This window comes from Ostrea edulis, chromosome 10 (genome assembly GCF_947568905.1).
Source record: "Ostrea edulis chromosome 10, xbOstEdul1.1, whole genome shotgun sequence".
In the NCBI taxonomy this organism is placed as follows: Eukaryota; Metazoa; Mollusca; class Bivalvia; order Ostreida; family Ostreidae; genus Ostrea; species Ostrea edulis.
This window is the reverse complement of record NC_079173.1, coordinates 13,386,837-13,398,916: the sequence shown is the minus strand read 5'-3', so window position 1 is coordinate 13,398,916 and position 12,080 is coordinate 13,386,837.

Sequence of the window (12,080 nt, the reverse complement as noted above, 5' to 3'; positions counted from 1 at the left end):
AAAATAATTTATATTGTAATTCTGTATGATAAGATAAATCATGTTCTATAAATACTGTATGATAAGATAAATTATGTTCTATAAATCCTGTATGATAAAATAAATTATGTTCTATAAATACTGTATGATAAGATAAATTATGTTCTATAAATACTGTATGTTAAGATAAATTATGTACTATAAATACTGTATGATCAGATAAATTATGTTCTATAAATACTGGATGATAAGATAAATTATGTTATAATTCTGTACGATAAGATCAGTTATGTTGTAATCCTGTACGATAAAATGAATTACATTGTAACCCTGAATTGAGTTTTACTAAACTTCTTATCTTACACAAAAGGATATGTTAAGTTTAAGGATATGTTAATTTTTAACTTAAGGTACGACGCTTCTGTTTTACTAACGTGGTCTTAATTTTCCAATCTGACGCTGCGCAAACGCATTTGTTACTTTCGCTTTCAATATTTCATAGTTCATGTATATTCCATATGGACGTTCAGTAGCTAATGAGGTTCTCATTGGAGAATTAACAATATAAAGCAAATAAAGTTCAAAATAAATGATTACTAGAATGTACAAAAATGTATTTTGATCTCCATTCATATACATCATTCTCCAAAGTATTTGTTGCTTTTAGTAGCCGAATCTGGGTTTGTGTGTTTTGGTTGTTTGTTTTTTTTTTGGTTTTTTTTTTTTTTTGGTTTTTTTTTTTTTTTTTTTTTTATTGCATACGAAATACCGATCGTTTTCATATATTCTTTAAATACATTTCAAAGTATTGTATATGACCACACACACTGTACAATACACTGGAATTGTCCTCTTAATTTTTACAAACATCTGCAAATTTTCCGTCTTACCATTTTTCAGCCATATTGAATTTTTCGGTGCATTTACCAACGCATGTTCTGTAAAGGGGGTAGAAAGTGTACACCAGAAAGTGTACAACAGAAAGTGTACACCTTTACTCTTAATTACGGAAAGATTTACACTTTGTGGTCGGTGTAGACAAAACAAGCGCGCCTTAGTATTTCAAAAGTGGAAATACACGTGCATTGACAATAGGAAAAGATATGTTCTACCAATTCGGGGGGGGGATCCAATATACCCCTACCTCTATAATGCAGACTGATATAATTATTCATTTTCTTTCAAGCTCGGGAGATGGTCGGTCTGACTCACGCCTACCCCCTGTTGAATTGGTATAGCGTAACATTGCACAATGGGATATATAGGAGGAAATAGTTAAATTCTCTGTTTAATAATAAAGTGGCGATATCCTGAAATTTTATAAATGTATAATAATAACTGTGTAGCGTTGGTGTACTTTTCAAAGAACAAAGTAGAACAACACCTTATTGTGAAGATAACGAACAGTGATCAATCTCATAACTCCTATAAAGGTGAAGATAACGAACAGTGATCAATCTCATAACTCCTATAAAGGTGAAGATAAAGAACAGTGATCAATCTCATAACTCCTACAAGCAATACAAAATAGATAGTTGGGCAAACACGGACCCCTGGACACACCAGAGGTGGGATCAGGTGCCTAGGAGGAGTATATCTAATACAATGTTAAATATCACAGCATTCGCGTATAATAAATAATTTCCTCTGTATTACGTTCCCTCTCCTCATTTTTGTAAGGATACACTGAGACTCATTCAAAAGCCTAGCATTAATTTAGCTGATTATGATAATTTGATATCATGCCTTTGGTAACAGATTTTGTTAGTATGTAAACAAGCATGGCTGATTTTTGGTGTTTTAAAAGTTGAAGCTTTGTTCAAAAGAGAAAATATCGCCTAAGCTTCAAATCATACATGGGACCGGAAGGATGATCGTCCATTAACTACATGGGTTCACCTTACCGTTCAATCTCACTATCATAAGAAGTTTCGAAATTAGGCCTGGTGGAGGGTCACATAATTTATATTTTATACATGTATGTGAAAATTACGCAAAATTAACATCGTCACGTTCTTTAAAAAGTCGATCGATCGATTGATCGATCGAATGAGAGAGAGAGAGAGAAATTCTACGTATTTTTCTAGATATTTGAATAGCAAATTGGGATCGGGTGTTTTCAACTTGTTTCTCATCAATAGCCACACCAAGCATATCAAGCATATGTACAAGGGGTTGAATTTGAATATCCCAAGAGAGTGTTTGCTAATTTGATTTTAGATGCAGTTTGTAGTTTCTGTTCCACAGAACAGTTTCTTCAATATTAGATTCGCCACTTCATCATTTGGATTATGATGTCAAAGCATAGACCATGACGTCACATATTGCATTATTTGTTGCATGGAGATTGAACTCAATTTTCCCGTGTGACTTTGGTATCGTAAAAAGTATTCTTGGAGGTGAACATTTCTGAAATTTCCACTGTGAACTTTATTTTGTCTGACAACTGATGATTCCATGCTTTCGGAAACTTAAAGCGTTCATTGAGTTCTGCATCAGTCACAGTATGAGAACTTCGCTTCTGTCTCTAAAAGTTCAATGAGGATATAGAGGTTTGTTTTCAGAACATTGAACGACATGAGACCAACCATTTTTATTTAGTTGACAGTCAATAACTAACAAAAATATTAAGTTAAGATAGCCCAGAGGCTGTCGTAGTGTTACGGGGATTTGTTAACGTAACTTAACTTAAGATAGCACATAGCCTGTCGTAGAGTTACAGTGATTTTTTTAACGCAACTTAAGTTAAGAAGTTTAATTATTATAATAGTTATTATTACTTCATTCATTTATCAAGCGCAAAATTACCTATAGTTTCTATGCGCTGATAATAAGACGGGTATTTATCGTAACTTAAGGCTACGACGAAATTTTGAACTTCTGAAGTTTAGTAAAACTCAGTTCTGTGTGATAAAATGAATAACGTTACATAAATACTGTACGACAAGATAAATGGCTCTGTATTATTACTGTACGATAAGATGAATTACGTTGTAATCCTTATGACAAGATTAATTACATTGTATAAATATTGTGCGATAAGATTAATTTCCTTGTATAAATACTGTACTATAAGATGAATTACGTTGTAATTCTGTACGATAAGATAAATTACGTTGGATAAATACTGTACGATAAGATTGATTGATTGATTGAATATTGTTTTACGCCCCTCTCGAAAATATTTCACTCAAATGGAGACGTCACCACTGCCGGTGAAGGGCTGCAAAATTTAGGCCTATGATCGGCGCTAATGGCCATTGAGTAGGGAGGGATCTTCATCGTGCCACACCTGCTGTGACACGGGACCTCGGTTTTTGCGGTCTCATCCGAAGGACCGCCCCATTTAGTCGCCTCTTACGACAAGCAAGAGGTACTGATGACCTATTCTAACCCGGATCCCCACGGGATGAATTACGTTGTAATTGTGTATGATAAGATGAATTACGTTGTATAAATACTGTACGATAAGATTAATTACGTTGTAATTGTGTATGATTAGATTATTATGTTGCATAAATAATGTACGATAAGATAAATTACATTGTAATTGTGTATGATAAGATGATTTAGGTTGTATAAATACTGTACGATAAGATGAATTGCGTTGTAACTGTGTATGATTAGATTAATTACGTTGTATAAATAATGTACGATAAGATGAATTACGTTGTATAAATAATGTACGATAAGATGAATTACGTTGTATAAATAATGTACGATAAGATGAATTACGTTGTAATCCTTATGATATGATGAATTATGATGTTCCCTTGTACGATAAGATGAGTTATGTTGTAATCCTGTACGATACGATCATTGGGTTAATTCATTAGGTTTATGGTATATAAAGAATGTTAGTATCTTTCTTCTGAATATTGATATTTTTTACTTCATCATTAAAGTTCTAGTACCTGTATCATTCGCAGCAATGAGACAACTAATTGATTAGAGGACATTGTCATCGGAAAATCTTACTGCAATTTGTAGTCGGACATGTACATTTGTATCAGGAAAGTTTTACAAACCCCTTGTGTAGGACGTACGAGTATTAAGTGGTATATACTGACTTGTAGTTTATTTTTTGGATTTTTTTTTCAAAACAGAAATTAATCATATTCTATGTGAAATAAACAATTTTCCTCAATAAGCTTCCTCTTAGATCTAGACCTTTTTAATGAGACGATCATCAGGCGGCAATAAGTTAATATCTACTTAGGAGGAGCGAAAATTGATTACAAGGAAAATAACACGAACGCGAATTAACAGAACAAAATGATTCAACTTACCTTTCCTCAAGAATGCTGTATCTGCAATGTGTAGTGTCTTTGCAAATAAACAGGTCAATGTACTGAAATCTAAATTTAGAAACGATATCAGTGTCAGATCCGGATAGAACATATCAGAAGTACTAACAAACTGAAGAAAACACATTACACATTTATATATAATACTGCCAGATCAAAAGTAGCAAATCGACGACGAAGGTATGTCATGGATTAGATTAACATCTGGGAGATCTATAGATTTTGGGATCTGCCACAGACGTCTCAAAGCAGAGTTTGTTAACAAGCAACAACCAACAAGTTATCCTGAATACATGTTAGCTTATGTAAAAAACAATTCATATCGAAACTGGTAAAGGTATACAGAATGTGCAAGATTTGGAAGGGGGGCAAGTGTGTTCTAAAACAATATCTGCTTCGAAATTGGGAATATGTCTGCACAGAACATCTAAACAGCCATTTCAAAATTAAGGATTATCTCCCTCATGCATAGCTCTTATCCTTGGACGAATTTGGCTCCACTTGTTTGGCACGCTGTTTTTGGCTATATTTAGATCTAAAACTTCATAGTTATTTCGGATTTCAAACATTTCGGTTGAGCATCACTGAAGAGACATTATTTGTCGAAATGCGCATCTGGTGCATCAAAATTGGTATCGTATAAGTTTTACACCACGATATCCACACTCCAGGTTCCTGTGGTAATTGAAGGCATTGACAGTGTAGTTGTATTGTAAATGTACATAACAATTACAACATTATTCATCACCATGCTTCATTTTTGATAACGTCCTTCGAAGATCATTAAAGACTAAGATTTTATGTTATGAAAGCTATAATGTATCCAATGATGAACTACCATTGTACGTGCCATTAATATCGATCGTTTCGTTTGATTTTTTCTCGAAAGATGATAGAATTATTGAAACAGTATTCCAATGGGCAACGACGCTCACCTGAATCACCTTGGCCCTCTTATTCTTCAGAGGAAAAGGCGATAAAACAAAACGACAAAATGACTATTAGCGACTGTATCAAGTTAATACCCTTAAATAAACGCGGAGGAATACTGTTAGAATGAAATACACAAAGAGAATGGTATATATACAACACATTCAATTCTTGTAAAATATAGTGCATATACATAAGTAATGCACATAGCATGCTATTCTTCAAAACTAATCAAATGCGGACTATGGCGAGTAAAATGCTGCTATATTCGATAATCTTGTGATATGTGTTCAATATCTTCTGTACGTTTGTGGGGATCCGGGTTAGAATAGGTCCTCAATATCTCTTGTTTGTCGTAAGAGGCGACTAAATAGGGCGGTCCTTCGGATGTGGCACGATAAAGATCCCTCCCTGCCTAAAGACCGTAAGTGCCGAGCATAGGCCTAAATTTTGCAGCCCTTTACCAGCAATGGTGACGTCTCCATAATTATGAGTGAAAAATTCTCGAGATGGATTGATTGATTGATTGAACATTATTTTACGTCCCTTTCGAGAATATTTCACTCATATGGAGATGTCACCACTGCCGGTGAAGGGCTGCAAAATTTAGGCCTATGCTCGGCGCTTATGGCCAGTGAGCAAGGAGGGATCTTTATCGTGCCACACCTGCTGTGATTCGGGCCCTCAGTTTTTGCGGTCTCATCCGAAGAACCGCCTCATTTAGTCGCCTCTTACGACAAGCAAGGGGGTACTGAGAACCTATTCAAACCCGGATCCCCACGGAAGTTAAACAATATACAATCAATCAATCAATCAATGAATATCTGTTGATGTATCTTCAATTAAGAAATAACATGTATATCATTTTTTAATGTTATTGGGATATGACATGAAGTTGGCCACGTGATCAAATCGTATAACGCCCGAAGGGAGTTATAGTAGATTTGATCACGTGACCAACTTCATGTCATAACCCAATAACACTCAAAAATGACAATTTATTTCTTATATCTATGTTTTCTATTTTGATTTGTGTTCTTACCGAGCTTATATATATAACAGATGACCGAAATAACGATCGTAGAACACAAAATATAGTTCGTTAAAGTTTTATCGAATAACATATTAGGAACAATATCAAAGAGAATATAAGATATAGATATGCAATAGAAAAGGTTAAAACAAGACGAAACAGTTGTAAAATAAAGGTAATTTAGAGCGTAAAGTTAACTGAAATGAAGACAAGAGCGGAGTAAACTACATACGTGATGTGATTTGGTCGCGATCAGGGATGGAGAAACGGGCGTTGGTCTAGCCTACAAAGTTGAAGACGCAATTGTTGAACACAGATTTCGACAGAAATTCAAAGGATCTGAGAGGATTATGGAGGATCTGATGGGTCAAGCGAACGTTAACCTCTTAGTCGGGTTTTTTGGAAAGAAAAACGACATGTTCATCGTTAGGATTCGCGGTTGTAGCCATGCAGGAGACGATCCGAGACAGTAGGATAGTTTACCTGATCAGGATATGGAGCTCACGGCGGGTGTGACCGGTCAACAGGGGATGCTTACTCCTCCTAGGCACCTGATCCCACCTCTGGTGTGTCCAGGGGTCCGTGTTTGTCCAACTATCTATTTTGTATTGCTTGTAGGAGTTATGAGATTGATCACTGTTCGTTATCTTCACCTTGCATTTAGACAAAGTGCAGGTAGGTTGCTTCTTTTATTTACCTTCAGTGTGTGTGAGAGAAAATAAAAACTAACTGACGGAGTTTTTGTTCACTAGAGATATCTCTGTTGTAGGATTTTAATGAAGATTCGCACAGATACCCTGACATGAACATAATTTTTCGAGCCTCGAAACGAGCCTCGCTTATGATCATGCCGAGTCATAGCCGTGATGGCAGTTGCCAGGAAACAACAGGTTAACTTATCATAAAGTCAATAGGCTTATAACTCTGCCTACATTTTTTCGCTTCCAATATCATAGAACTTTATTTTATAAATTCGCCATGTAGGCTAGAAGTTGCAATTTAGGCATAGTTGCAGAGTTATTTAAAACTATTAAAAAATGAAACAACAGAACGGTATGTTTAATGTTTCTGTTTTATAAATTGATGAAATTCTTGTTTACAAAATAAAATCTTTATAAATATCCTGCTGCGTTTCTTCCTGTTATGATGTCACTGCAGTGGCGGATCCGGGGTTTAAGAAATGGGATGTGTGAAAGTCATGTATTAGCTAAAATTCTCAGTCATTTTGGGTGCCAATCTGGACTTTTACTCACACTATTTCTATTATCTAAATTTGTGGAGAAAGGGAGGTGGTCTAAATCAACCATTGCCAGGTGAAAGTACAGGAACTGACTTTTGAAGCGGTGATTGCATTCATACACAATAACAACAGATCACGTGACTAAATTCATGTTACATGAAATTGAACATCGATTTCATTAGCACTTTCATATCAGGAAGTGCATTGGCGAATGTAAATATTAACTTGTGATATGCATTCGATAATCTTGTTAAGCATATGCCGCATCTTGTGATATATGTTCGATAATTTTGTGATGTAAGTGCAATAATTACAAATGTAGGTAAGATAACGTAACAGTGTTCTATCAAAGTAAGAACAATTTTCATTGGTTGGAAATAACGAAATAATCCGTTGATACCGGAGTAATGTATTCTTTAATGCTAATGATATGAAAATGAATGGAGCAGGAAACCCTTTGCCAAAATTGTAAATTTCATGATTCCAGGGTAGTGCTTTTCATGCCAGGGTGGGGCAGAAACTGTCATAAGGATTAAATATCTTTATCATTCGATATTTTACCTATGAAATGAATGCGATGCAGATGTGAAAAATGCGCGGATGAATCTTGATAAATATTCACAATACGTCTATTATAATGGCTGATGATTCCGACAGAAATGAGAGTAAAGCGTGATCATAAGAAAACACAGAAGAGTATGCACTACAACGCTTCAGTGATCATCAGAAAACACAGGAGAGTATGCACTACAACGCTTCAATGATCATCAGAAAACACAGGAGAGTATGCACTACAACGCTTCAGTGATCATCAGAAAACACAGGAGAGTATTCACTACAACGCTTCAGTGATCAACACAGGAGAGTATGCACTACAACGCTTCAGTGATCATCAGAAAACACAGGAGAGTATGCACTACAACGCTTCAGTGATTATAAGAAAACACAGGAGAGTATTCACTACAACGCTTCAGTGATCATCAGAAAACACAGGAGAGTATTCACTACAACGCTTCAGTGATTATAAGAAAACACAGGAGAGTATTCACTACAACGCTTCAGTGATCATCAGAAAACACAGGAGAGTATTCACTACAACGCTTCAGTGATCATAAGAAAACACAGGAGAGTATGCAATACAACGCTTCAGTGATTATCAGAAAACACAGGAGAGTATGCACTACAACGCTTCAGTGATCATCAGAAAACACAGGAGAGTATTCACTACAACGCTTCAGTGATCATCAGAAAACACAAGAGAGTATGCACTACAACGCTTCAGTGATCATCAAAAACACAAGAGAGTATGCACTACAACGCTTCAGTGATCATCAGAAAACACAGGAGAGTATACACTACAACGCTTCAGTGATCATCAGAAAACACAGGAGAGTATGCACTACAACGCTTCAGTGATCATCAGAAAACACAGGAGAGTATGCACTACAACGCTTAGGTCGGAACACTTTTCACGAAGCAGTAAATCATTTTATGAAGCATGCTAGGGTGAAGCATTGGAATACATACCTTCACGTATTTTTAAAATATCACTTTGAATAGTGTATCAAATAGAAACATTCATCAAGAATCTTTTTTAAAATAGTTTAGAAAATGTCAGGTGATGTAAGGGGGCATGTGGATCATTTTTGGATTAGAAGGGAATCATAGAATTATTAACATTTTGTTGTAAAACATTTTTTCTAGAATCGAAAAACGATTGTCCCGCCCCCGGTACTTAAACAAATGACTGTCTTTTTTCCACGTAGAAATTGTTTCTCCTGTTTTTCATTCCTCGTTACTCTTTATCATTAATAGTTTGAATCATTAGAATATATATTGTATAAATGTATAAGAAAATTAAAGGTGAGTGAGCTTATCTGATAAAGAGATGGGGATTATGGAACATTAGGATTAAGTATTTATTGGACATCGTAAATATATAAATGTTTTCAATTGGTTTGTATTTTCATGTATTACAACGTTCACAATAACTATGGAATGAACGTAACAATTCATTCTTTTGAAACGAATCAATTCAGAAAATAAATGTTGCCTGAACAATTTAGAACAATATACGAAGTAAACACAATATAATCTGTTTGATTGCTTTTTAACTCTTGATTGAATAGTTCTTTTATTGGTTTTCGTCGCTGGAAAATCATGATAGGTTTGGTGTCATTCACATCATTTCACAGTACCAGTTACATATTGATGATTCAGCGTCGTGTCGGTACACCTAAGCAAAGTTAAAGAATAGACTTTAACAGACATCGATTAAATACAATTTTTAATACAATTCTTTACAAATGAGATTGATTTGACAACGTTGGTGTTCATGAGAAGAGACAGAGGTTTCGAAAAATGGTACTACTTTTCATTCTCTGTTTTGTTTTCGTACGGTTCCAAATATTGCTTTGTGTGTGGGATTATTGGATTTACTTTAGTGCATTGTATGATAATATGAGAGGGTTTACTTTATTACGTTGTAATTCTGCAGGATAAGATGGGATACGTTGTAATCCTGAACGATAAGATTAATTACATTGTATAAATATTGTACAATAAGATTAATTACATTGTATAAATATTGTACAATAAGATTAATTACGTTGTATAAATATTGTACAATAAGATTAATTACGTTGTATAAATATTGTATGATACAATGAATTACGTTGTTTAAATATTGTAAATAAGATTAATTACATTGTATAAATATTGTACAATAAGATTAATTACATTGTATAAATATTGTACAATAAGATTAATTACGTTGTATAAATATTGTACAATAAGATTAATTACATTGTATAAATATTGTACAATAAGATGAATTACGTTGTATAAATATTGTACAATAAGATTAATTACATTGTATAAATATTGTACAATCAGATGATTCCAGGGTAGTGCTTTTGGTGCCAGTGTGGGGCAGAAACTGCCATCAGGATTAAATGTTTTTATCATTCGATATTTTACCAATGGAATGAATGCGATGCGGTTGTGAAAAATACGCGGATGAATCTTGATAAATATTTACAATACGTCTATTTTAATGCCTGATGATGCCGACAGAAATGATAGTAAAACTTGATTATATTGATTGATTGATTGATTGATTGATGTTTTCCGCCACACTCAACATTTTTTCAGTTATCTGGTGGCGCCCAGTTTTTATTAGTGGAAGAGAGAACCCAGATACAATGTACCTGGAAAGACACCACCGACCATCCAAGAGAAAACGGGTAAACTTTTTGACTTACCGGCGCGAGCGGGATTCGAGAGATGAGAGGCCGTGTGATTTTGAGCGCGATGTTCTAATCACTCGGCCACGGAGGCCCTCTAAACGTGATTATAAGAAAATACAGGAGAGTATGCACTACAACGCTGCAGACCGGTACACTTATCACGAAGCAGTAAATCGCTTTATGAAGCATGCTAGATTGAAGCATTGGAATACCTACCTTCACGTATTTTAAAAATATCAATTTGAAGAGTGTGTTAAGTAAAAACATTCATCAAGAATATTTTTTGAAATATTTCAGAAAATGTCCATTGATGTTAGGGGGCATGTGGATCATTTTTCTATAAGAAGGGAATCATAGAAGTATTAACATTTTGTTGTAAAACAATTTTTCTAGAATCGAAACACGATTGTCCCGCCCCCGGTACTTAAACAAATGACTGTCTTTTTTCCACGTAGAAATTGTCTCTCCTGTTTTTATTCCTCGTTACTCTTTATCATGCAAGGTGAAGATAACGAACAGCGATCAATCCCACAACTCCTACAAGCAACACAAAATAGACAGCTGGGCAAACACGGAACCCTGGACACACCAGAGGTGGGATCAGGTGTCTAGGAGGAGTAAGCATCCCCTGTTGACCGGTCACACCCGCCGTGAGCCCCATATCCTGATCAGGTAAACGGAGTTATCCGCAGTCAAAATCAGTGTGCCAAGAAGGGCTTAACAATCGGTATGAAACACGTCAGACAGCATTTGACCCAGTGCGAGGTTGTATTGACGAACTAGATCGTTACAACGACCATAGAATTTGCGAAATGCTGACTTCAATCGAGACTGTTGAAATCCCTGTACCATCAACTTGTTTGTCAGTAGCTTACCTCGATTTAAAAACTGACTATACCCAGAACAAGCTCTTGCATATCGAATCAGTTGAGATATATAAACACCATATGCAGGTGATAATGGAATATTGCTACATAAATGTGGGGAGTTGACGATGGAGAAACTGAAATCATCCCGTTTGTCATACAGTTGAGTTGTTAGTTTGCCGTTAATGTCTACTTTCAATAAAATATCTAAGTTTGAATTATTAGAATATATATTCTATTACATACATGTATAAGAAAATCAAGGGTGAGTGATGTTATCTGATAAAAAAGATGGGGATTATGGAACATTAGGATTAAGTATTTATTGGACATGATAAAAATATAAATGTTTTCAATTGATTTGTATTTTCATGTAACACAACGTTCATAATAACTATGGAATGAACGTAACAATTCATTCTTTTGAAACGAATCAATTCAGAAAATAAATGTTGCCTGAACAATTTAGAACAATAT